The 22,303-nt window shown below is 50.4% G+C and overlaps 1 protein-coding gene across 1 annotated transcript in view; it reads left to right on the top strand.

The window, feature by feature from the left end:
- Window positions 1-818: 818 nt before the first annotated feature.
- The window catches only part of LOC124717026 (zinc finger protein 184-like), a 133,371-nt gene continuing 111,886 nt past the window's right edge, over window positions 819-22,303 (top strand). Inside the window, exon 1 of the mRNA XM_047243682.1 lies at window positions 819-864. The gene's annotated coding sequence lies outside the window, so the exon portion shown is untranslated. The remainder of the gene's footprint in view (window positions 865-22,303) is intronic.

Genomic DNA, 22,303 nt, shown 5'->3' with positions numbered 1-22,303 from the left:
GTTTATCCATGTCCCATCTCCTTAAATTCCCACCTTTTTGCAGTTTCTTCGGTTTTAATGTACAGTTCATAACCAATAGATTGTGGTCAGAGTCCACATCTGCCCCTGGAAATGTCTTACAATTTAAAACCTGGTTCCTAAATCTCTGTCTTACCATTATATAATCTGTCTGATACATTCTAGTATCTCCAGGATTCTTCCATGTATACAACCTTCTTTTATGATTCGTGAACCAAGTGTTAGCTATGATTAAGTTATGCTCTGTGCAAAATTCTACCAGATGGCTTCCTCTTTCATTTCTTACCCCCAATCCATATTCACCTACTATGTTTCTGCAGTAGCCACCAGAAAGATCGCGGCAGGCGCACATTGGCACGGCTCGTCACGGACGGTAGTTGCCGCAAGTAGAGCCCCGTCCGCCAGAGGGCACGCGAGAATTTGGACGCGACCTCTGCCGGCATAACAACAACAACAACTCCGGCAGCACGGGCCGGGCCCAGTCAGTTAACATCGGGCTTGCCTAGGACACAGTCCCGGTCTACGCTAAGTGAAGTGCGACATAAACGTGAACAGTGTTACTACACAATTGGCGACGAGTAGGGTCGTTCTTTCGCGTGTTGCGTCGTTATTCTGGTTTTGCAGCTTCTCCACGGCATGGAGGGTTTGGTGCGGGTTTTGGTTGCGCAGCAGACGGAGCTCATGGCCACCATGAAACAAGTGCTTCCGGCGTTGCTCTCCACGCCGTCTGCTCCAGCGCCGTTCCCTCCTCCCTTTCCCCCGTATGACGAGACGGCGGAGGATTGGGACGCCTATGAACATCGCCTTCGGCAGCATTTCCAGGCGTTTCATGTTGCCGATGCAGAGGTATGTCGTGCTCTCTTCTTGTCTTGGATATCTCCCTCGCTGTATCACGTTTTGCGGCAGCTAGCGCCGTTGCAGGAACCCTCGTCCTTGTCTTTTGACGCGTTGTGTTCATTGCTGTCTTCATATTATCGCCGCCGCATGCATGTTGTGGCGGCTAGGGTCGAGTTCTATCAATGCAAGAAACAGCCCCATCAGTCTTACCGGGCGTGGGCCGCTACCCTGCACAATCTTAGTCGCAAGTGTCATTTTGTCACGGAGCAGTCGCGAGAGTCGTATGTCCACGTTATGGTACGCGACGTCATTGTTCGTTCGGCCCCTGATAGGGAGGTCCGGCAACGGGCCCTGCAGTTAGAAGACCCTTCCCTCGAGGAAGTCCTGTCCATTGCTCAATCATATGAAGTCTCTCATGCAGCAGGTCAACAGCTGGAAGCGTGGTGCGACATCGCGGTGGTTCAGGGCGGCGCGGCCGCGTCCACTGTGTCCGGGGTGGACGACGTGCGAGCAGTAAATCCGGCCGTTACGGCTGCTCCCGCACGGCGCGTAAACAGAATTCCGGCCGTCGGCCCCTGTTGCCATCCTGTGCGTCGTGCTATATACATCATGATCGGTCAGAGTGCCCCCAGCGTTGGGCCGTTTGTCGCAAATGTAATAAAAAAGTTCACATTGCTAAGGTTTGCCGCTCAGCCTCAAAAGAATCGAAGGAAGCAGGTACAGAGGACATGGACATTGACATTCAGGACGCGGCAGTTTCGTTGTTGAATGCACAAACTTATTCCGACCATGGATCGCCCCCGTTGGCCCCAGTTTACCGGCGTCTACGTGGTTATGGTAAACAGTTCATTCCCCTACTGGGTGATTCACTACCGACGTGACTTACAAATCAGTCACTCGGCCTATTACTTTTATTGTTGCCAGTGATGTGAGCTCCGCTAATCTTTTTGGCCTGGATGCCTTTCAAGCTTTCGGTTTTTCTATCGCTGACACTATACAGTTGGTCTCCGAAGACGTTCCCTATCAATCATTGGAATCTTTGATCTCAGACTTTCCAGATGTTTTTGAGGAGGGCCTGGGGCGTGTTTCAGATTTTGAGGCTCACTTAACGTTGAAGGCGTCGGCTCGCCCGCGTTTTCTACGCGCGAGGCAGATCCCCTTGGCTCTCCACCCTCAGGTAAAGGAAGTGCTAGACCGGCTGACAGCCCTAGGGGTCGTTCTTCCCATTTCTTCCAGTGAGTGGGCTTCGCCCCTCGTTATTGTAAGGAAGCCCTCGGGAAAATTATGTCTTTGTGGCGATTTCAAGGCCACCATTAATTCCCAATTGGTGGTGGACACCTATCCTTTGCCTCGTGCTGATGAATTGTTCTCCGCCGTGGCGGGAGGCCAATATTTTTCGAAAATCGATCTGTCAGAGGCTTATCATCAGATACCACTTGATGAGGACTCCAAATGGCTGGCGGTCGTCAACACCCCGTTTGGCCTTTACCAATACCAGCGGTTGGCCTTTGGAATATCCAGTGCCCCGGCGATATTCCAGTGTTATCTTGAGCATGTCACATTGACAATCCCTCATTGTATTAATTACCTGGATGACATGATTGTCACAGGCCGCAGCACGAAGGAACACTTGCACAACCTTCGCACCCTCTTTCTCAAATTCAGGTCTGTGGGCTTGCGTTGCAACCTGCATAAGTCAACCTTCTTCCAACCGTCCATTGAGTATGTGGGCTACACCATCTCTCGGCACGGCATCCAGTCACTAGGAAGTTTGGTCCAAGGTATCGTCGACCTTCCTCGGCCCGCTTCGCTGAAAGAGTTACAAGCTTTTTTAGGCAAGATAGCCTATTACCACCGGTTCATTCCCAGGGCTTCCACTATAGCCCGCCCCCTGTGCTGCCTTCTGCGCAAGGGTGTTCCTTTTGATTGGTCGCCTGCATGCGAGCGAGCGTTCACCTCGTTGAAGGGCCTCCTCACGTCAGCCCCTTGTTTGGCTACTTTTGATCCTCATAAGCCGTTGGTCCTGGCTACAGATGCTTCGCAGTATGGGGTGGGGGCGGTCCTGGCCCATCGCAACGCAGATGGTTCCGAGCAACCACTGGTGTTTGCGTCTAAAACGCTTAGTCCCGCGCAGGCCCATTACTTCCAGGTGGAAGAAGAGGCTTTGGCCATTGTCTACGCTGTTACCAAGTTTCACCCTTTCTTGTATGGCACGAAGTTTCAGTTAATCACTGACCATAAGCCGTTAATATCGTTATTTGGCCCCGCCTCTCAGATTCCGGATAGGGCGGCCCACAGACTACAGCGCTGGGCCTTGTTCCTCTCTAAGTACCATTATGACATTCATTTTCGCCCTACAGGACAGCATGCCAACGCCGACGCTCTTTCCCGTCTTCCGGTGGGCCCGGATCCTACATTCGATCGAGAGGAGATTATGTGTTTTCATTTGGATGTGGCGTCCCGCCAAGCGGTTGATGGCTTCCCGATCACTAGTTCTCGAGTTGCCAGGGAAACGGCAGCTGACCCGCTTCTCCGGCAAGTAGTTCGCCTCATTCAGCAGGGGTGGTCATCCCGCCCTCCGGGCCGGGCCTCGGACCCTCTTCGTAATTATTTTCTTCTACGAGACCGCCTCTCGGTCTTGGAAGGAGTTCTCCTTCTGGCTACCGATGATACAGCTCTCGCGTGGTTGTTCCTGCAAGTTTATGAAGGGAAGTCCTCACGTTATTACATGCGGGGCACTGGGGTGTTTCCCGTACTAAAACCTTGGCTCGCAGACATGTGTACTGGCCCAGTATTGACAGAGAAATTGAGCACTTGGTGGCCGCCTGTTCCCAGTGTGTGAGCCAACAAGCATCTCCCAGGGCAGTGTTCTCTTCATGGCCACAGGCAACCCAAGCATGGGAACGTGTTCACATCGATTTTGCGGGCCCGTTTCTCAATGGCTTTTGGCTCATTGTCATTGATGCTTATTCCCGATTCCCATATGTGGTTCGCTGCTCCTCAACCACTTCAGAAGTTGCAATCCAGGCACTAGCAAAAATCTTTTCTGTGGAAGGTCTGCCAATCACACTGGTCTCGGACAATGGACCGCAGTTTATTTCACAGACCTTCCAGGATTTTTGTAGACGCGTTTGCTCTCCCCCTTCCATCCACATTCGAATGGGGAAGCCGAGCGCATGGTGCGCACATTTAAGACCCAGATGAAAAAGTATGTGCACGAATTTCCTGCGGAGGAAGCATTGACGTTTTTCTTGACGGCATACCGGACCACACCAATGGGAGAACGCAGCCCCGCAGAGCTCCTCCGTGGGCGTCAACCTAGGACTCTGCTGCACCTCCTCCGGCCTGGTCCTCGTCAGTCTTCACAAAACGGAGTACCTGGCTTTCCACTGGGTATGTCAGTCTGGGCCTGTGGGTTTGGTCGCAATCCACGTTGGATATCGGCGGTGGTCCTGCGCCAAAATGGCCGCTGGCTCTATACCTTGCAGGCGGGGGACCAGGTGGTATGTCGTCACCAAAATCAGCTACGTCCATGTTCGGGCACCCACCCTCCAACCTCTCGGACACCGGCTTCCCCATTGCCGGCACCTGTATTGGTTTCGCAGGGGACGTTACCTCCTCTCCCCGCTGTGACTCTGCCGCACTGCGATGGTTCTCAGCCTTGGCAGCCTCCAGTAGCTCCAGCACCGGCATCGCCATCGTTCGAGATGCCCCAGTGAGAGCCGGCCCCCTACCAGGCCCGGTTCCTCAGGAGGCTGGTTCACCTGTGGTCGTCCCTTCCCCATCGTCCCCGCCACTGGGTCTTGCCCCTCCCGAGGTGGAACAGGATCCAGAGTTCGACAGCTTGTCGCCCGTTCTGTCCCGGGCTCTGGTTGTGCGACGACAGCGGCCTCTTCGTGTGGGTCACTTCCAGCCGTATTCGAAGGTTCCGGCTCGAGGGTTGGCAGATCCCCTCGACTCCGGCCTTCCAATGGATGTGAAGGTCATCGCTCCTGCCAGACACTCCACCTTCCGACGCAGTGGATCACAGTGGCTTCACCCCCCGAAGGAGGAGGAGTGCAGTAGCCACCAGAAAGATCGCGGGAGGCGCACATTGGCACGGCGCGTCACGGACGGTAGTTGCCGCAAGTAGAGCCCCGTCCACCAGAGGGCACGCGAGAATTTGGATGCGACCTCTGCCGGCATAACAACAACAACAACAACAACAATTCCGGCAGCACGGGCCGGGCCCAGTCAGTTAACATCGGGCGTGCCTAGGACACAGTCCCGGTCTACGCTAAGTGAAGTGCGATGTAAACGTGAACAGTGTTATTACAGTTTCCTTCTCTTCCTTTTCCTACTCTCAAATTCCAGTCACCCATGACTATTAAATTTTCATCTCCCTTCACTACCTTAATAATTTCTTTTATCGCATCATATATTTCATCAATTTCTTCATCACCTGCAGAGCTAGTTGGGATATAAACTTGTACTACTGTATTAGGCATGGGCTTCGTGTCTATCTTGGCCACAATAATGCGTTCACTATGCTGTTTGTAGTAGCTTACCCGCACTCCTCTTTTTTATTCATTATTAAACCTACTCCTGCATTACCCCTATCTGATTTTGTGTATATAACCCTTTATTCACCTGACCAAAAGTCTTGTTCCTCCTGCCTCCGAACCTCACTAATTCCCACTATATCTAATTTAACCCATCCATTTCCTGTTTTAAATTTTCTAACCTACCTGCCCGATTAAGGGATCTGACATTCCACACTCCAATTCGTAGAACACATTTTCTTTCTCCTGATAACAACGTCCTCCTGAGTAGTCCCCGCCCGGAGATCTGAATGGGGGACTATTTCACCTCCGGAATATTCTACCCAATAGGACGCCATCATCATTTAACCATACAGTAAAGCTGCATGCCTCAGGAAAAATTATGGCTGTAGTTTCCCCTTGCTTTGTCATTCACAGTCCCAGCACAGCATGGCCGTTTTGGTTAGTGTTACAAGGCCAGATCAGTCAATCATCCAGACTGTTGCCCCTGCAACTACTGAAAAGGCTGCTGCCCCTCTTCAGGAATCACAAGTTTGTCTGGCCTCTGAACAGATACCCCTCCGTTGTGGTTGCACCTACGGTACGGCCATCTGCATCACTGAGGCACGCAAGCCTCCCCACCAACGGCAAGGTCCATGGCATCGAGGGGGGGGGTGAAGTCCATACAAACTGTTATTTACTAAACACACTTTATCGCCACGCTACACAATTTTGTTGCTCCATGAAAATGCTGCCACTTATGGGGCTATTAAGATAAGCAGTTTCTACATCATTGTATTTGATTTTTCATCCCCTAAGTACTGCAATTGCTACTTTGTCTCACTACTGGGCTGCAGCTTTCCTTGTAATCTACTTCAAATATCTGGCAATAGCCCAGAGCTACTAACCTTGCTTTAAATTTAGTAATCTCACCTCTGATTTTCTTTGTAGTAAACGCCCACTTACTCTCAACTACATGATCAGCTTTTGATCTGTCAACAGGTTGCCATGTATTGTAGTGTTTTAGGCTACTCATCTCCCACTCAATGGCTGTACGCCACTTGTGCCTGTGAACGGAGGCTAAAGCCTCTTCTACTGATGTTGGATCCGATGAATTCACTTAACACATGCTAGCAAAAAAACATGCAAAGAGAAACGAACCACACTTTTTCCATTTCTCCAGGCGTAAAGACCATCGTAAACCTATTTCACTATTTGCACTAGAAATTTCGCTTTCCCGTATGGTATAGCACCTCTCACACACTTCACTGTCTCCACTACTGGTAACTATATTGCCTTCAGTATTGTATCCATCCTCTACTCTGATCCTGGATTTTCACCCGGGGCTCACAATTTGTGCTGCTAGGTCACTACACATGTAGCCAGTCTGTGTGATGAGGCAGATGTGTACCCATCTGGCTTGACTGAGCCCCCTGACAATACAGGTATCATACTACTGATACCTGAGCTGTTCCCTCCCCATGTATGCCAAGTAATGGTTACATGTCTTCCTGGAGCACTGGAACTCCCAGCAGTGGCCACCATACCAGACAGCCCTTGTTGTGGCTAGGTGCTGCCCGTGAGGTTGGAGTGGTATCAGAGCAGATGGTTGGCACATGCAGCATATCAAGCTGCAAAAATCGGGCCATTCTCAAACGGTCATCTCTTCAAATGGTGAAGGATCATTGAATACTGCTGTGTATGACCAAGCAGCCTTCCCTTCCTCAGCTACACCATGGGAGGAGGGTCAGGCTCTCCGTCTTGGGATGAAAGATTTTTCCTGCTACCTCATCTGTCCTAGGACAGATGGGGACGAATTCACCACCATTGTTTTTTTGTGGAAAATATCAGAGACAAGTTTGGTGAAGTGGAGTCTCTCAGTAAGATGCAGTCGGCCTCCCTGTTGATCACAGCTTCTTCTGCCACTCAGTCTGCAGTTCTTCGTGCTTGTGATCATCTTGGCAATGTCTCAGTGTCTTATTACCCCTCACGAATCTCTGAATATGGTCCAGGGAGTGATTTTTAATAGGGACCTCATCCTGCAAACTGATGAGGAACTCCAGGCTAATCTGGAGCGACACAGCGTTCATTTTGTTCGACATGTGTGGAAGGGTCACAGAGACAACCACACCAATACCAGCGCCTTCATTCTGGCTTTTGAGGGGGATACCGTCCCAGAGAAAGTCAAGGTTATGTGCTACAGATGTGACGTGAAGCCTACATCCCCCTACATTTGAGGTGCCTTCGGTGCTTGCATTTTGGGCATATGTCTTCCCACTGTATGGCACACCCTCTGTGTGCTGACTGTGGCCACCCACTGCATGAAGGAAGCCCCTGTGTTCCACCACCTGTGTGTGTCATTTGTCATGACCACCACTCCCCTCACTCACAATCCAAGGATACAAGTCCCAGGATTGCCTGTCTTAAGCTGAGGCTTGCCGAAAATATGAGAGACTCCATCCAGTGTCACTTTGCCTCTGTTACATCCTTTTCCTCTTCTACCTCTTCCTTACCCTAGCTCCGTCTCCCTCTCCCCTCCCCCACCCCTGGAGTTCCCATGACATCCCACCCGGTAGCCCCCCCTTCGGCACCTGCTGGTGATGATCCCTCCCGCCCAACCCAAGACCCCTCTCCCTGCCTTCTCTCACGTAGGATGCCTCCTACCACAATCTTGCTGACGCCTGTACTCCCTCTGTACCGTGCCCTCCTCCACCTCCAAAAGAGAAGAAGAAGAAACTTAAGCCCCTGGACGTGCCCTCTCCCCCCTCGCAACCTGAGTCTGACATCTTATTTATGGCTGTCACTCCATCCTTGTCGGTGATGACCACTGACTGAGTAACATTACCTCCTCTCGGCTTCTTTATGTCTAACCTGGACTCTCATCACACTGTCATCCAGTGGGATTGCAACAGATACTGTCATCACCTACTGGAAATACATCATCTTGTTTCCTCCTGTTCTACATTCTGTCATGCTCTTCAAGAAACATGCTTCTGTGATGACCGGTCTCGAAAATTTCATGGTTATTGGGCATTCTGTCAGAACCGTACTGGTCCCGGGCAGTATCTGGCGGGGTCTGCACTTTGTCCGATGTCATTAGTGACTGGATCCCCTTTTATACCAACCTGGAAGCAATAGCGGTTAGAGTTCCAATGGCTCTGACAATCACCATTTGCAGTGTCGACCTTTCTCCAGGTAGGCCACTTCCTTATGTTGCACCGTTTCAAGCCGTCTTTATTCCAAAAGGAATAATTCATACATATATATGAAATGAAAATGGTGCATAGGAGTACAGTAGCTCACCAGTACCCCCACCACAGTGGGAGCTTACGTTTGGCAACAGCTTACGTTTGGCAACACACTCCAAATGTATATATTACATAGAGAGATAAACATAACAAATTTACAAAATAAGACAAGAACATGAAGATAGTTATTGCTCCTGTGACAGACCCCAGGAGTCAGGGAGAGAGAAGCCAGCGCTCTACCCAGCACCAGCCTTGGGCATCGGGCGCTGTACTGTCTTTCGCTCAAAGATTCTGAACGATGCACAGTACGACGTCGGCACCCTGGACAAGATGATGGAGAACTCCCGCACCTTGAAGCCCAGCTTCAGGAGGTCGCTCACGGACTGTGGGGACCATGTTCTCCTCCAATTCAAGGTGGCCGACAGTGTGTTGTACTTCACTGCCTTCTGCTGGTGGCAAATCGGAGGTGGTTGCTGACTATCTGGGCATCGACTATGCAGGCAGGCCGTCTTTGACCACAATGATGCAGAGACCGTCCAATGTTCTAAGATGGGGCTCCACCAAGATGTCGAAAGGTGTTGATGCAGGGGTGGGTGGCATTGATGAAGTTGTGCTCAGAGAGTAGACCACTGGTGTCGGCAACCCACTGGTGCTGTCCCCGGATGGCAGCAGACTCGGAGAGGGCCTCACTGTCGAAGGCGACGTGCAGGTGCACCGCCCACATGTCCCCGACCTGCTCCGGTGTCGTGGAAAGATGGCCTTCCCATGTCAAGATCCACTTGAGCGCCGGGACCTCACACTGCACCTCTTGCTGGCCCACATCATCCACAGCTGACCCCAACTTCTGCAGCATCAGGAGTCAGGCCCGTCATAGGGTAGGGCCCATCCAGCAGCGTAATATAGTGACTCCAGCCCCTGTTTCTCATCCTTGGGGACTTCAGTGCCCACCACCCACTGTGGGGGAGTGCCACTTCAATGGGTTGGGGTCTTCTCATTGATCAACTTATTACAATCTTCGATTTGTCTCCCCTCAATAATGGTTCCCCTAGCCTCTTCAGTGCCACTCGTGGCACTTTTACTGTTATCAATCTCATGATCTCCTCCCCTGCTCTCTGGATGACAGTGACTACTTTCTGGTGATTCTATTGTTCCCTTACTGCCACCAGGCAGACAGGCCCCACTTTTGGCATTTGGCAGGGCCCATTGGCCCTTTATATACATCTGCTGTGTGCTTCGATACCTCCCTCTCAAACTGCTGTTATGGAGTCATGCTAGACGTCTCTGCCACTATTGTTCATGCTGCTGGCACTGCTGTCCCCTTATCCACAGGCCCCCTTGTCAGGGACCGGTACTGTGGTGGGCAAAGGATGTAGCAATCGCTGTCCAGAACTGCCGACGGGTGCTGCAGCGGTTTAAATGACGCCTTTCACAGACCAGCTTCCTCGATTTTAAGCGTCTCTGTGTGGAGGCTCATTACCTTATAAGCGGAGTAAAAAGAAATGTTGGGAGCACTATGTTTCCCCCTGGGGACGTATACCTCTTCATCACAGGTTTGGTCCAAGCTCCGAAGCCTTCTGGGCCACCAGCGACAGTCAACTATCCAGGTCTTAGCCTGCGAAATGCTTTGCACATTGATCCATTGGAACTAGCAGAACACCTCGTGACACTCTTTGTGACAACACCAGCGTCCTCTTCCTATACTGCTACCATTCTCCGACAGAAATGCTGATTGAACAGACCTTCTCTGTTCCAACCCGCACCACCCTGAACCCCATGATGAACCCTTAACAAAATGGGAATTATTGCAGGCTCTTACTTCTTCACGTGGCATGGCCCCACATTAAGATTCCATCCACAACCAGATGATTTGACACTTGGATGTTCCCCACAGGTAATGTCTCCTCAGAGTCTTCAACCGCATTTGGGTCATGGGTGCTTTCCTGTAGCAATGGCTAGACAGTATAGTTATCCCCCCTGCGGGTCCAGGGTAAGAATAGGCCCGAGGTCTTCCTGCCTGTCGTAAGAGGCGACTAAAAGGAGTTTCAACCGTTTCGGCCTTCCATGTGATGGTCCCCCTTGGGGTTTGACCTCCATTTTTCAAAATTCTACAGAAGTACGAGCCTTTTGGGGAAGGACGCCTTACGTGGTGTACCACTGGTCCTCAGTGCACTAAGACCTTGTCACTCAGCATTGTACCGGCGTTGTAACCATAACCACTATTCCTCAAATTGGGCCTAAACGCCTGATGGGTTGTACAAGTTACGCCCATAGTGCGTCGCCATCTGCACCTACAATCATGATGGACTTTCCATGACACCAGAAATCCAGCACGGTAGCCAGCCCGTTGTGGTGGGGTCGTCATGTACCCTCTAGGTTGTAGCCCCCTGACAACACAGGGATCGTACTGCCGATACCTGAGCTGCACCCTCCCCACGTCGGCCAAGGAGTAGATGCCCGTCTCCTTGGGGCATCAGGACTCCCGGCAACGGTCATCCTGCCAGGTGGCCCTTGCTGAGGCTGGGTGGCGCCCGTGGGGAGAGCCCCTGGTCGGAGTGGGTGGTATCGGGGCGGACGTTTCGCAGATGAAACGTCAACACATATCAGGTCGCTCTGCGGCCGAGTCTTTCAAAAGGAAAGGTACTGTTTCTAGTTCTAGTTCTCCTGCCCTTTCCCCCTTGCCCACTCCCTGGGAGGTGGGACAGGCCTGCCGGCTTGGGGCGAAGTACTTCCCCCGCTGTTTGGTCTGTTCTCGAACCGATGGGGGGACGTTCGCCACCTCCAAGCCCATGTTCTTTGTTCAGCACATTGAGGACATCTTCGGGGAAATCGAGGCTCTCAGTAAGATGTGTTCGGGGTCCGTTCTTATAAAGACTACCTCCGCTACACAGTCGGCGGCACTCCAGGCGTGCGACCGCCTAGGGGATATCCCAGTGTCCATTGTCCCGCATCTGGCACTAAATAGGATGCAGGGAGTTATTTTTCATCGGGACCTCCTGCTGCAATCTGATGAGGAGCTCAGGGCCAACCTGGAGTGCCGAGGCATGCATTTCGTCCGGCGTGTCCAGCGCGGCCCCAAAGACCGTCGCATCGACACCGGGGCCTTTATCCTCGCCTTCGAGGGGGACGTTCTCTCGAAGAAAGTAAAGGTGATGTGCTACCGGTGCGACATGCGACCTTACATCCCGCCTCCTATGCGCTGTTTTCGGTGTTTGCGCTTTGGGCACATGTTGTCATGGTGTGAGGCTGAGCCCCTTTGTGAGTAACATACATGCACCCCACCACCTCAGTGCATTAATTGTCCTGGCATCCACTCGCCTAGATCCTCAGACTGCCCCGCATATCAGAAGGAGAAGAAGATACAAGAACTCAAAACTTTGGATCGGCTCTCTTATTCTGAGGCCAGGAAGAAGTATGACCGCCTCCATCCCGTGCCATTGACCTCTTCGTTTGCCTCAGTTGTGTCCACTCCTTCCGCGGTATCCTCACCCCTATCCTGTCCCCCCTCCGCCTACTCCCCCCATCCGGGGTCTCTGCCTCCGCCTCCCAAATCCCTCCCTTCCAAATCCTCCTCCCGCGTGGCCCCCGCCCCCTCTGCCCCAGGGGCCACCCTTCCTCCTCCTCCCCCCCCCCCCCCCGCCCCCCGCCGCCTGAGAAGCGATCCTCTTCTCAGGCGTCCATCGGGGAAACGTTCTGGACCCCCAGCTTCCAAAACGGACCCCGCATGTGAGGACCTTCTTCGGGTCCAGCCTACCATCCCTGTGCCTCCTCGGACTTCCAAGAAGGCCTCCAAGAAGAAGTCTCTATCCCCCTCTCCACCCCGGCGCGTTTCGTCTGACGCTCCATCCGTGAGTCGCTGCTCCCGGCCATCCTCAGTTTCGCCGGGACGCTCTGCTGCCAGGCGCTCAGCTGGCCTCTCGTCGGCAAATGATGCTGCCCCTCTTACACAACCAGGGACAGTGGCCGCAGCTGGCGACGACTTGATGGAACAGGATCCCCCTCCCGCCGGTTGTAGCGTTGTTCCCTCAAAACCTGGCCCTCCGCGGCCGTCGAGGTGACCAGCTCTTCCCCCGTCTCGTTCCCCCTCTTTTTTGACTAGCGATGGCCTTGTTACATTGGAACATAAGAGGTATTCGATCTAATCGGGAGGAATTACAACTGCTCCTCTGCCTGCACTGTCCGCTCGTCCTTGGTCTCCAGGAAACCAAGTTGCGCCCGACTGACCGTATTGCCTTTACCCACTATCCCTCGGAGTGGTATGACCTCACCCCTGTGGACGGTTTCCCAGCTCATGGTGGGGTCATGTTGCTTGTTCGGGACAATGTCTATTACCATCCCATCCCATTGACCACCCCACTCCAAGCAATAGCTGTCCGTATTACTCTTTCTGCTTTTACTTTTTCAGTTTGTGCTATCTACACTCCATCGTCATCTGCTGTTAGTCGGGCTGACATGATGCACCTGATCGTTCAGCTTCCCCTGCCGTTTTTATTGTTTGGCGACTTCAATGCCCATCATCCTCTTTGGGGCTCTCCTGCATCCTGTCAAAGAGGCTCACTCTTGGCGGATGTCTTCAACCATCTCAATCTCGTCTGCCTCAATACTGGCGCCCCGACTTTCCTCTCTGACTCTACTCATACCTACTCCCACTTGGACCTCTCGATCTGTTCTACCACTCTTGCCTGTCGGTTCGAGTGGTATGTCCTTTCTGACACCTATTCGAGCGACCACTTCCCCTGTGTCGTTCGTCTCCTGCACCCCACCCCATCCCCACGTCCTTCGAGCTGGAACATACCGAAAGCTGACTGGGGACTTTACTCCTCCCTGGCGACCTTTCCGGACCACGATTTTCTCAGTTGTGACAGTCAGGTTGAATACCTCACGGCTGTTATCATCAATGCTGCCGAACGTTCCATTCCTCATACTACCTCTTCTTCACGTCGCGTTTCCGTCCCCTGGTGGAACGAGGCTTGTAGAGACGCTATCCGTGCTCGGCGACGTGCTTTACGCACCTTTCGCCGCCATCCTACGTTGGCGAATTGTATTGGATACAAACGACTCCGAGCGCAATGCCGTAGAGTCATCAAAGACAGCAAAAAAGCATGTTGGGCCTCTTTCACCAGCTCCTTTAACAGTTTTACTCCCTCTTCTGTCGTATGGGGTGGCCTGCGCCGGCTGTCGGGCATTAAGGCCCACTCCTCGGTACCTGGCCTGACCTCAGGTAATGAGGTCCTCGTTGATCCTGTGGCTGTCTCCAACGCCTTCGGCCGGTTTTTCGCGAAGGTTTCAAGCTCCGCCCATTACCACCCTGCCTTCCTTCCCAGGAAAGAGGCAGAAGAGGCTCGGCGACCTTCCTTCCACTCGCTGAATCTGGAAACTTATAATGCCCCCATTACTATGCGGGAACTCGAACGTGCGCTTGCACTGCCCCGGTCCTCTGCTCCGGGGCCAGATGCCATTCACGTTCAGATGCTGGCACACCTTTCTCCGGCGGGCAAAAGCTTCCTTCTTCGTACCTACAATCGCGTCTGGACCGAAGGCCAGGTACCCATCCGTTGGCATGACGCCGTCGTTGTTCCTATACCCAAACCCGGGAAGGATAGACACCTTCCTTCTAGTTACCGCCCCATTTCTCTTACAAGCTGTGTCTGTAAGGTGACGGAGCGCATGGTTCATGCTCGGTTAGTTTGGATTCTTTAATCTCGACGGCTACTTACCAATTTCCAATGAGGCTTTCGTCGCTGCCGCTCCGCTGTTGACCACCTTGTGACCTTGTCGACATTCATCATGAACAGCTTTTTGCGAAGGCGCCAAATGGTAGCCGTGTTCTTCGATTTGGAGAAGGCTTATGATACCTGTTGGAGAGGAGGTATCCTCTGCACTATGCTCAGGTGGGGCCTACGCAGTCGCCTGCCCCTTTTTATTGATTCCTTTTTAACGGATCGAAAGTTTAGGGTACGTGTGGGTTCCTTATTGTCCGACGTCTTCCTCCAGGAGAACGGAGTGCCTCAGGGCTCCGTCTTGAGCGTAGCCCTTTTTGCCATCGCGATCAATCCAATTATGGATTGCATTCCACCTAATGTCTCCTGGAGCGCTGCCTTCAGCGTTGTCTAGACAGCCTATACTCATGGAGCGTGGCAAATGGCTTCCGGTTCTCTGAAGAGAAGACAGTTTGTATCAACTTTTGGCGATATAAAGCGTTCCTTCCGCCATCCTTACATCTCGGTCCCGTTGTTCTCCCATTCGTGGAAACAACTAAGTTTCTAGGGCTCACGTTGGACAGGAAACTGTGTTGGTCTCCGCATGTCTCTTATTTGGTGGCCCGTTGTACACATTCCCTTAATGTCCTCAGAGTTCTTAGTGGTTCATCTTGGGGAGCGGATCGCACTGTCCTGCTTTGCTTGTATCGGTCCATAGTCCGATCGAAGCTGGATTATGGGAGCTTCATCTACTCGTCTGCACGGCCATCCCTCTTACGCCGTCTCAACTCCATCCACCATCGGGGGTTACATCTTGCGACCGGAGCCTTCTACACTAGTCCTGTCGAGAGTCTTTATGCTGAAGCTGCCGAATTACCATTGACCTACCGACGCGACGTACTGCTGTGTCGGTATGCCTGCCGGCTGTTGTCTATGCCCGACCACCCCTCTTACCAGTCCTTCTTCGCCGATTCTCTCGACCGTCAGTACGGGTTGTATGTGTCTGCCCTGCTGCCCCCCGGAGTCCGCTTCCGTCACCTGCTTCGACAATTGGATTTTGCCCTCCCTACCACCTTCAGAGAGGGTGAGAGCCCGACACCACCTTGGCTCCAGGCTCCGGTTCATATTTATCTCGACCTCAGCTCACTCCCGAAGGAGGGTACTCCGGCTGGAGTGTATTGCTCACGGTTTGTCAAACTTCGTGCTCGACTTGCCGGTCACACCTTTATTTACACCGATGGCTCCAAAACTGACGATGGTGTCGGCTGTGCCTTTGTCGTCGGGGCTGCCACCTTTAAATACCGGCTCCTCGACCAATGTTCGAGCTTTACGGCCGAGCTTTCTGCCCTCCATCAGGCCGTTCAGTATGCCCGCTGCCACCGCCATTCATCGTATGTACTCTGCTCTGACTAACTCAGTGCTCTTCAGAGCCTTGGAGCTCCCTATCCGGTCCACCCCTTGATTCAACGGATACAGCAGTCCCTCCATTCTTTCGCTGATAATGGTTCTCCTGTCAGCTTTCTGTGGGTTTCCGGACATGTAGGAGTGCCTGGGAATGAGGCTGCGGATGCTGCAGCCAAGACTGCAGTCCTCCTGCCTCGGCCAGCCTCCCATTGTGTCCCGTCATCTGACGTTCGTGGGGATGTTTGTAAGAGGCTTCTGTCGTTGTGGTGGGATGCTTGGTCATCCCTCCAAGGAAACAAGCTCCGGGCAGTAAAACCGCTCCCAACTGCTTGGACAACCTCCTCCCGACCATCTCGGCAAGAGGAGGTCCTTCTGACCAGGTTGCGGATTGGGCATTGCCGGTTTAGCCACCGCTACCTGCTCTCCGGTGACCCAGCCCCACAGTGTCCTTGTGGTCAGGCATTAACAGTGCGCCATGTTTTATTGTCGTGTCCCCGCTTTAGTCAATCTCGTGTTGTCCTGTCCCTGCCATCTACTTTACCGGATATTTTAGCTGATGACGCTCGAGCAGCTGCTCGTGTTCTGCGTTTTATAACTTTGACTGGCTTGTCCAAAGACATCTAACCTTTTTACTTATTTTATCTGCATCTTTGTCAGGTCCTTCTGGTGTCCCCCATCCCCTTGAGTTTTACTAGGTTCCATGTGCTCTAACAACAGTGACTGGGTGCTAATGACCTCAGTAGTTGAGCGCCCTTAAACCCCACCAAAAAAAAAAAAAAAAAAAAAAAACAACAGTATAGTTATCCTCGTCCTTAAGTCCGGGGAGAACCCTACGTCTCTAGACAGCTACTGCCCAATTAGCCTGACAAATGCATTTTGTAATGTGCTCAAGTGGATGGTTAGCTTCAGATTATGTTGGGTACTCGAATCTCAGGGCCTTTTGTCCTCGTATCAGTATGGCTTCCGAGATGGACGGTCTGCAATGACCATTTACTCAGATTGGAAACAGTAATCTGACAGGTTTTTACTAACTGCCAGCACCTTGTTGCGGTCTTCTTTGATCTACATGAGGCATGTACGGCAATGCTTGGTGCCATCACATTTTAGTTACACCCCATCACTGGGACTTGCATGACTTCCTTCCAATTTTTATCTGAGAGTTTTTATCTCACCAGCTCTTCTGGCTTCGAGTTGTCGCTTCACTCAGTACCCCTCGGATTTGGGAGAACGGTATCCCTCAGGGTTCTGTGTTAAATGTCGCACTCTTCCTCATAGCCATCAATGGGCTTGTAACCTCTGTTGGGCCTGTGGTTACATTGGCATTGTACATTGGCAATTTTTGCTTCTGGTGCAGCTCCCACTCGGTATCACCTGCTGAGCGCTGGCCCCAAGGCGCCATCCGACGTGCCTCTGCATGGGCCATCTCTCATGGCTTCCAGTTTACTCCCTCCAAAACGCGGGTTATGCATTTTTGTCGTCGACCCACAGTCCAACCTGATCCAGAACTTTATTAAGGTGACCAGCTCCTCGATGTTGTAGCATGGTCCAATTTCGTGGGCCGTATTTTTTTATAAAAAGCTGATGTAGCTGCCCCATATTCACCACTTAGAGACTACATGCATGTGGAAGCATAATGATATTCACCTCCAGCCCACACATCTTGGGGTGCAGAATGTACTGCTCTTCTCCATCTTTACCAAGCTCTGATCTTGTCCAGACTAGATTTGGGTAGTCAAATTTATGGCTCACAGCTCCCTCTTCTTTGAATCACCTTGACCATATCCGTCACTGTGGGGTATATCTGACTATTGGTGTCTTTCACTCTAGTCCCATTCACAGTCTCCTCACAGAAGCAGGTATTCCCCCTCTACAAATATTGCGGAGCCAACTCTTGGTTTCTTACACAATCACCATTCACCAATTCCCTGACCGTCCCATGTACCCTGTCCTCTTTGCGAACGGGGGATGTCTCCCTCCTAACTGCCCATGGGTAGGATTACCAGTTGGAATGCGTCTCACTTGCCTCTATCGAGATCTCCATCTCCACTCACTGGAATGAGCCCCATGTATTTCTTCCCACACGCCCCCATGGATTGTGCCTAGACCATGGATTAGGACTGACCTATTCCAGAGTGTAAGGTCTCTGTTGCCCCTATGGTTTTCTGGCATTTTATACGTGCCATCGTTGCAGCATTCCAGGGCACCAGCATCTTCTACACTGATGGTTCTAAGACAAGATATAAGGAGAGGTGGGATATGCTTTCACATCTCCCATTGGCTTAGAACACCATTTATTGCCAGGATCATGTAGAATGTTCACAGCAGAGTTTGTAGCCGTTCACAGAGCCCTCCATTTTGTTTTTCAGGCCTCACTCGCCAGTGTTTTAATTTGTACCAACTCAATGAGCAGCCTGCTACTTTCATCACCCTTTGCTCTCTGCTGTCCATGACCTTGTCTCTGCCCTTGGCCATGCCACCTGCTCCATTGTCTTTCTTTGGGTTGCAAGTCATGTGGGCATCCCAGGGAATGAACTGGCTGACCGTTTGGCTAGAGAAGCAGATACTTACCCTCCATTCCCTTTCATGATTCCATCTGTGGATATGCAGACCTCCGTCAAATCTCTCTTTGCCCTAAAGTGGAATGACACCTGGTGCGCTACTGCTCACAGTAATAAACTCCCCACAATCAAGGGGTCTACTGCAGTTCAGCACTCTTCCTTCCACTCCTCTCAGAAGGGGTCCACTGTTTTTTGGTCATACCGGGCTCACCCATTATTTCCTCATGCGTAATGAACCACCCCCACAATGTGGTTGTGGAGACAGACTGACGTTATCCCTCATATTGGTGGAATGTTCCCTGCATTTGGCCCTTCTTGCTAAGTATAGTCTTCCAGGTTCCTTAATTTTCGTACTAGCAGACAACTCACAGCTGGTTGAACTGGTCCTCAGTTTACTCCATGAAAGTGATTTTTATTTCCAGATTTAAGGTTTTGCTTCACTCCTGGAGTAGGGGCAGGGTGGTTGTGGCTGGGACCTCTCTTCATGCCTCCTCGATCTGGGACCCCTTGACCACTCCCTCATGGAAAGAGTGCTCTTTTTTGTCCAGTATTTAGATTTGGTCTCACCTTTTATGCCTTTTGCTGTGTATGTTTTAACTTCATTACTTTATAATTTGACTCCCCTGACTGGATCTGTCCACTTTTAGCGGACCCTCTTTCACCTGTGAGTAACTTCGGAATCGCATGACTGATGACATCACCATTTGATCCCATAAACCTTCTCAATTAATCAGTCAATCAATCCGACCTTCTATTGTCTTCCATCTCCTCAGACAGCTGTTGACTCAACCGCATCATCTGTTACCAGTTCTGCACTCCTTGGTTATGACTTGTCACCATATGTTGATAGATGACAAAAGCTCAACTGCACTCTGTTGGCATTGTCTGCTGTCACCTCACTGCTATATGGAGCAGCTGTTGCTTTCTGCTTTGTGATTACTTCCCCTAGAAGACACAGTTCTTTATTTACTGTAGCCTTCAAAGGGAATACTCCCTCATCAAAGATGACATCCCTTCTCAAAATGATTTTTCCTTGTCTAAGACTCCCCAGATTTTTCCTTGTCTAAGGCTCCCCAGATGATCCTGCTTCTAGTCCAAGATAAACACATTCTTCTGATCATTTTGTAAGATTGTCAAATGTCAGTGTCCTTGTCCAGGTCTGCAGCCAATCACTTTGAGCGTTTTCAAGTCTTTTTTAATAAGTTATTTCTGATTTCAAGACTTCATATGGGATTTTTCCCAAAGTGATCTTATTGGGCATCTATTTTGCATATAGTAGGCCGACATCAGAACTTCTTCCAAAACGTTGTTGGGGAAACCACCTTGGAATAGTAGACACCTCACAATGGATATAAGCGTTTTATTTAGGATGGGAGAGAGTAAACTGTGCTTTTCCAGTATAATATGCCCTCTTCCTTGTACAATTGTTCAGATTTGCTTTTGATGTACTCAGTCCCATTGTCCAATGTAGTTTTCTCCCTGCCTCACTCTCTGTACATCCCTTAAACTCCACAAATGAGTCAAATGCGTCACTTTCTCCTTTAGCACTTTCACTCTCGAAATCTTGAGTGATCATCGAGTAAGTAGCATAGTAATGTGCTCCACCTAAGGAGATCAGTGTAATATACCCCACATTGCTTTGTACCAGTTCTAGAACATTTTCAGTAGTAGTTTGGCTTGGTGTGAAATGCTGTCTCTCATTTTTCCTTGCATACACACTTCGCATTTTTCTGTATACTTAGTGGCTCCACATACTTTGGGTAAAGCTTCTTTGTGTCCAAGTCTTTGGTGCCACAAAATTTCTGCCCATCTGGCTGTTGCTTCATTTTCCCCTTGCTGTGTTTTGTCATTGTGGGCCATCACTTTATTGTTATTCACTTTACAGAATTCACAGTGCACTATGTAGACATCACGGCCTGATGATCTTCCTCTCAACACTTCCTTCTCACCAACAGACACATTAACATCACCATTTTTCAGTGTAATGCACATTCTTTTCTTGTCCACTTGTTTAACAGACAAGAAGTTCCCATCCAGTTCTTCCTCCAGAAGCACTTCTGTTGGTTGGATTGACCTATCCCCACATTACTTTTCTGCTCTCATGACAACAGTTCCGTTACCAGTTGCTTTAGTAACTTTCCTATCAGCCAGTTTCAGTTCTCCAAAGTTGCTCATCTCCAAGTTCTATAGTATCTCTTGGTGACTAGTCATATGATGTGATGCTCCTAAATCTAGAACCCACACCTTTCCATCAGCACCTCCTCCACTTTTGTTCACTATCATAGCCTCAATTTCATCATCTTCCTTTGCACTTGCACTTGCACTTGAGTCTTCACTGTTTGGGTAAGTCTTAACACTGTTGAGCTTACACCCACTTGTCCTGTATGTTGATTGCTCGGAAACATTCTGCTTGCTTGGTGCACTCACTCCTTGGTTTCCATGGAAATGTGGGCACTTCTTGGCAGTGTGATCTGCTTCACCACAGTGGTTTTGTTTATGATGTTTATAGTGGCTCCAGCGAAACTTATGTTCTTTATGACCTCCACTTTGTGCTGCATCTGCGTTGGCTTCTTCTTGGCTCTTAGTAGACTTCAAATCTGGTTCCAGGTGCTTCTCTTCTAATTCTAGTCTGTTGATGACTAGGTCTGTGGTCAATCTGCCTTCATCTCTTTCTAAACTTCTAATGAGGTGAGACTTCCTGGCAGATTAAAACTGTGTGCCCGACCGAGACTCGAACTCGGGACCTTTGCCTTTCACGGGCAAGTGCTCTCCATCTGAGCTACCGAAGCACGCCTCACGCCTGGTCCTCACAGCTTTACTTCTGCCAGTATCTCGTCTCCTACCATCCAAACTTTACAGAAGCTCTCCTGCGAACCTAGCAGAACTAGCACTCCTGAAAGAAAGGATATTGCGGAGACATGGCTTAGCCACAGCCTGGGGGATGTTTCCAGAATGAGATTTTCTCTCTGCAGCAGAGTGTGTACTGATATGAAACTTCCTGGCAGATTAAAACTGTGTACCCGAGTTCGAGTCTCGGTTGGGCACACAGTTTTAATCTGCCAGGAAGTTTCATATCAGCGCACACTCCGCTGCAGAGTGAAAATCTCATTCTAATGAGGTATTCATACTTCTCCAGATGCAGTCCTAGAAGTATGCAGCGTGCAACTGTCTTTCCATTGAATGTAAAGCCCTCCTGCTTCACTAATTTATTGGCAACTGGTATTCTTCGTTACATAGTCATCCATAGTCATATCATCTTCTTTCTTCATGTTTACTAAGTCCCTCATCTTGGATATAGTGTTAAGTAGGTCATTGTTGCACAGTGTATTCTTTCCAGTTTCCCCTATGCTTCCTTCACCAGTTACGGAGTGCCAATTGTCCCTAGGTAGTGGTCTCTCTGCATCTAACTGATTGTAACATATTCCAAATCCAGGTTCTATGACATCCCATGCTTCATGATATTGTATCAGTGAACAACCATGAACTGACCACGTGAAATAGTTATTGCTGCATTGGCGATCAATCTTCACAGATGGTTCGATCATTCCAAATTGTTTCCTTCGTCATTAGCTAAGCTAGAACATCAGATACATCGTCTTCACCAGTTCTTGTGCCTGAAGTTCTTTTTTCATTGAACTCAAAACATACTCACCACACCTGTGCACTGGGCTTATAACCTTTTGTAATTTTTACGTGTACAGCAAGTATTGACGTATGGACGTGGTTGGGCCGATGAATTAACACACACACACACACACACACACATATACACACACACACACACACACACACACACATTGTCAGAATGAGGAATATTTGGCTGATGTTTTGCAAATATGTAGCAATTTCTGAGAGTACAGTTTCAATTGGGACGTAACAACACAGCTTAAATTGCTGGGAGTGAAACAGTGACATTTATATTCTTCATATATGGTTGTTAGTCTCTGAATAGGTAACAATTTGCATAGGTGTGGTTAGGCTGGGATACAAGAGCGCAACTCGAATTGCCACAAAAAACTGTT

The sequence above is a fragment of the Schistocerca piceifrons genome, chromosome 9 (genome assembly GCF_021461385.2).
Source record: "Schistocerca piceifrons isolate TAMUIC-IGC-003096 chromosome 9, iqSchPice1.1, whole genome shotgun sequence".
Taxonomy (NCBI): domain Eukaryota; kingdom Metazoa; phylum Arthropoda; class Insecta; order Orthoptera; family Acrididae; genus Schistocerca; species Schistocerca piceifrons.
This window is presented reverse-complemented; position numbering and strand designations above follow the sequence as displayed.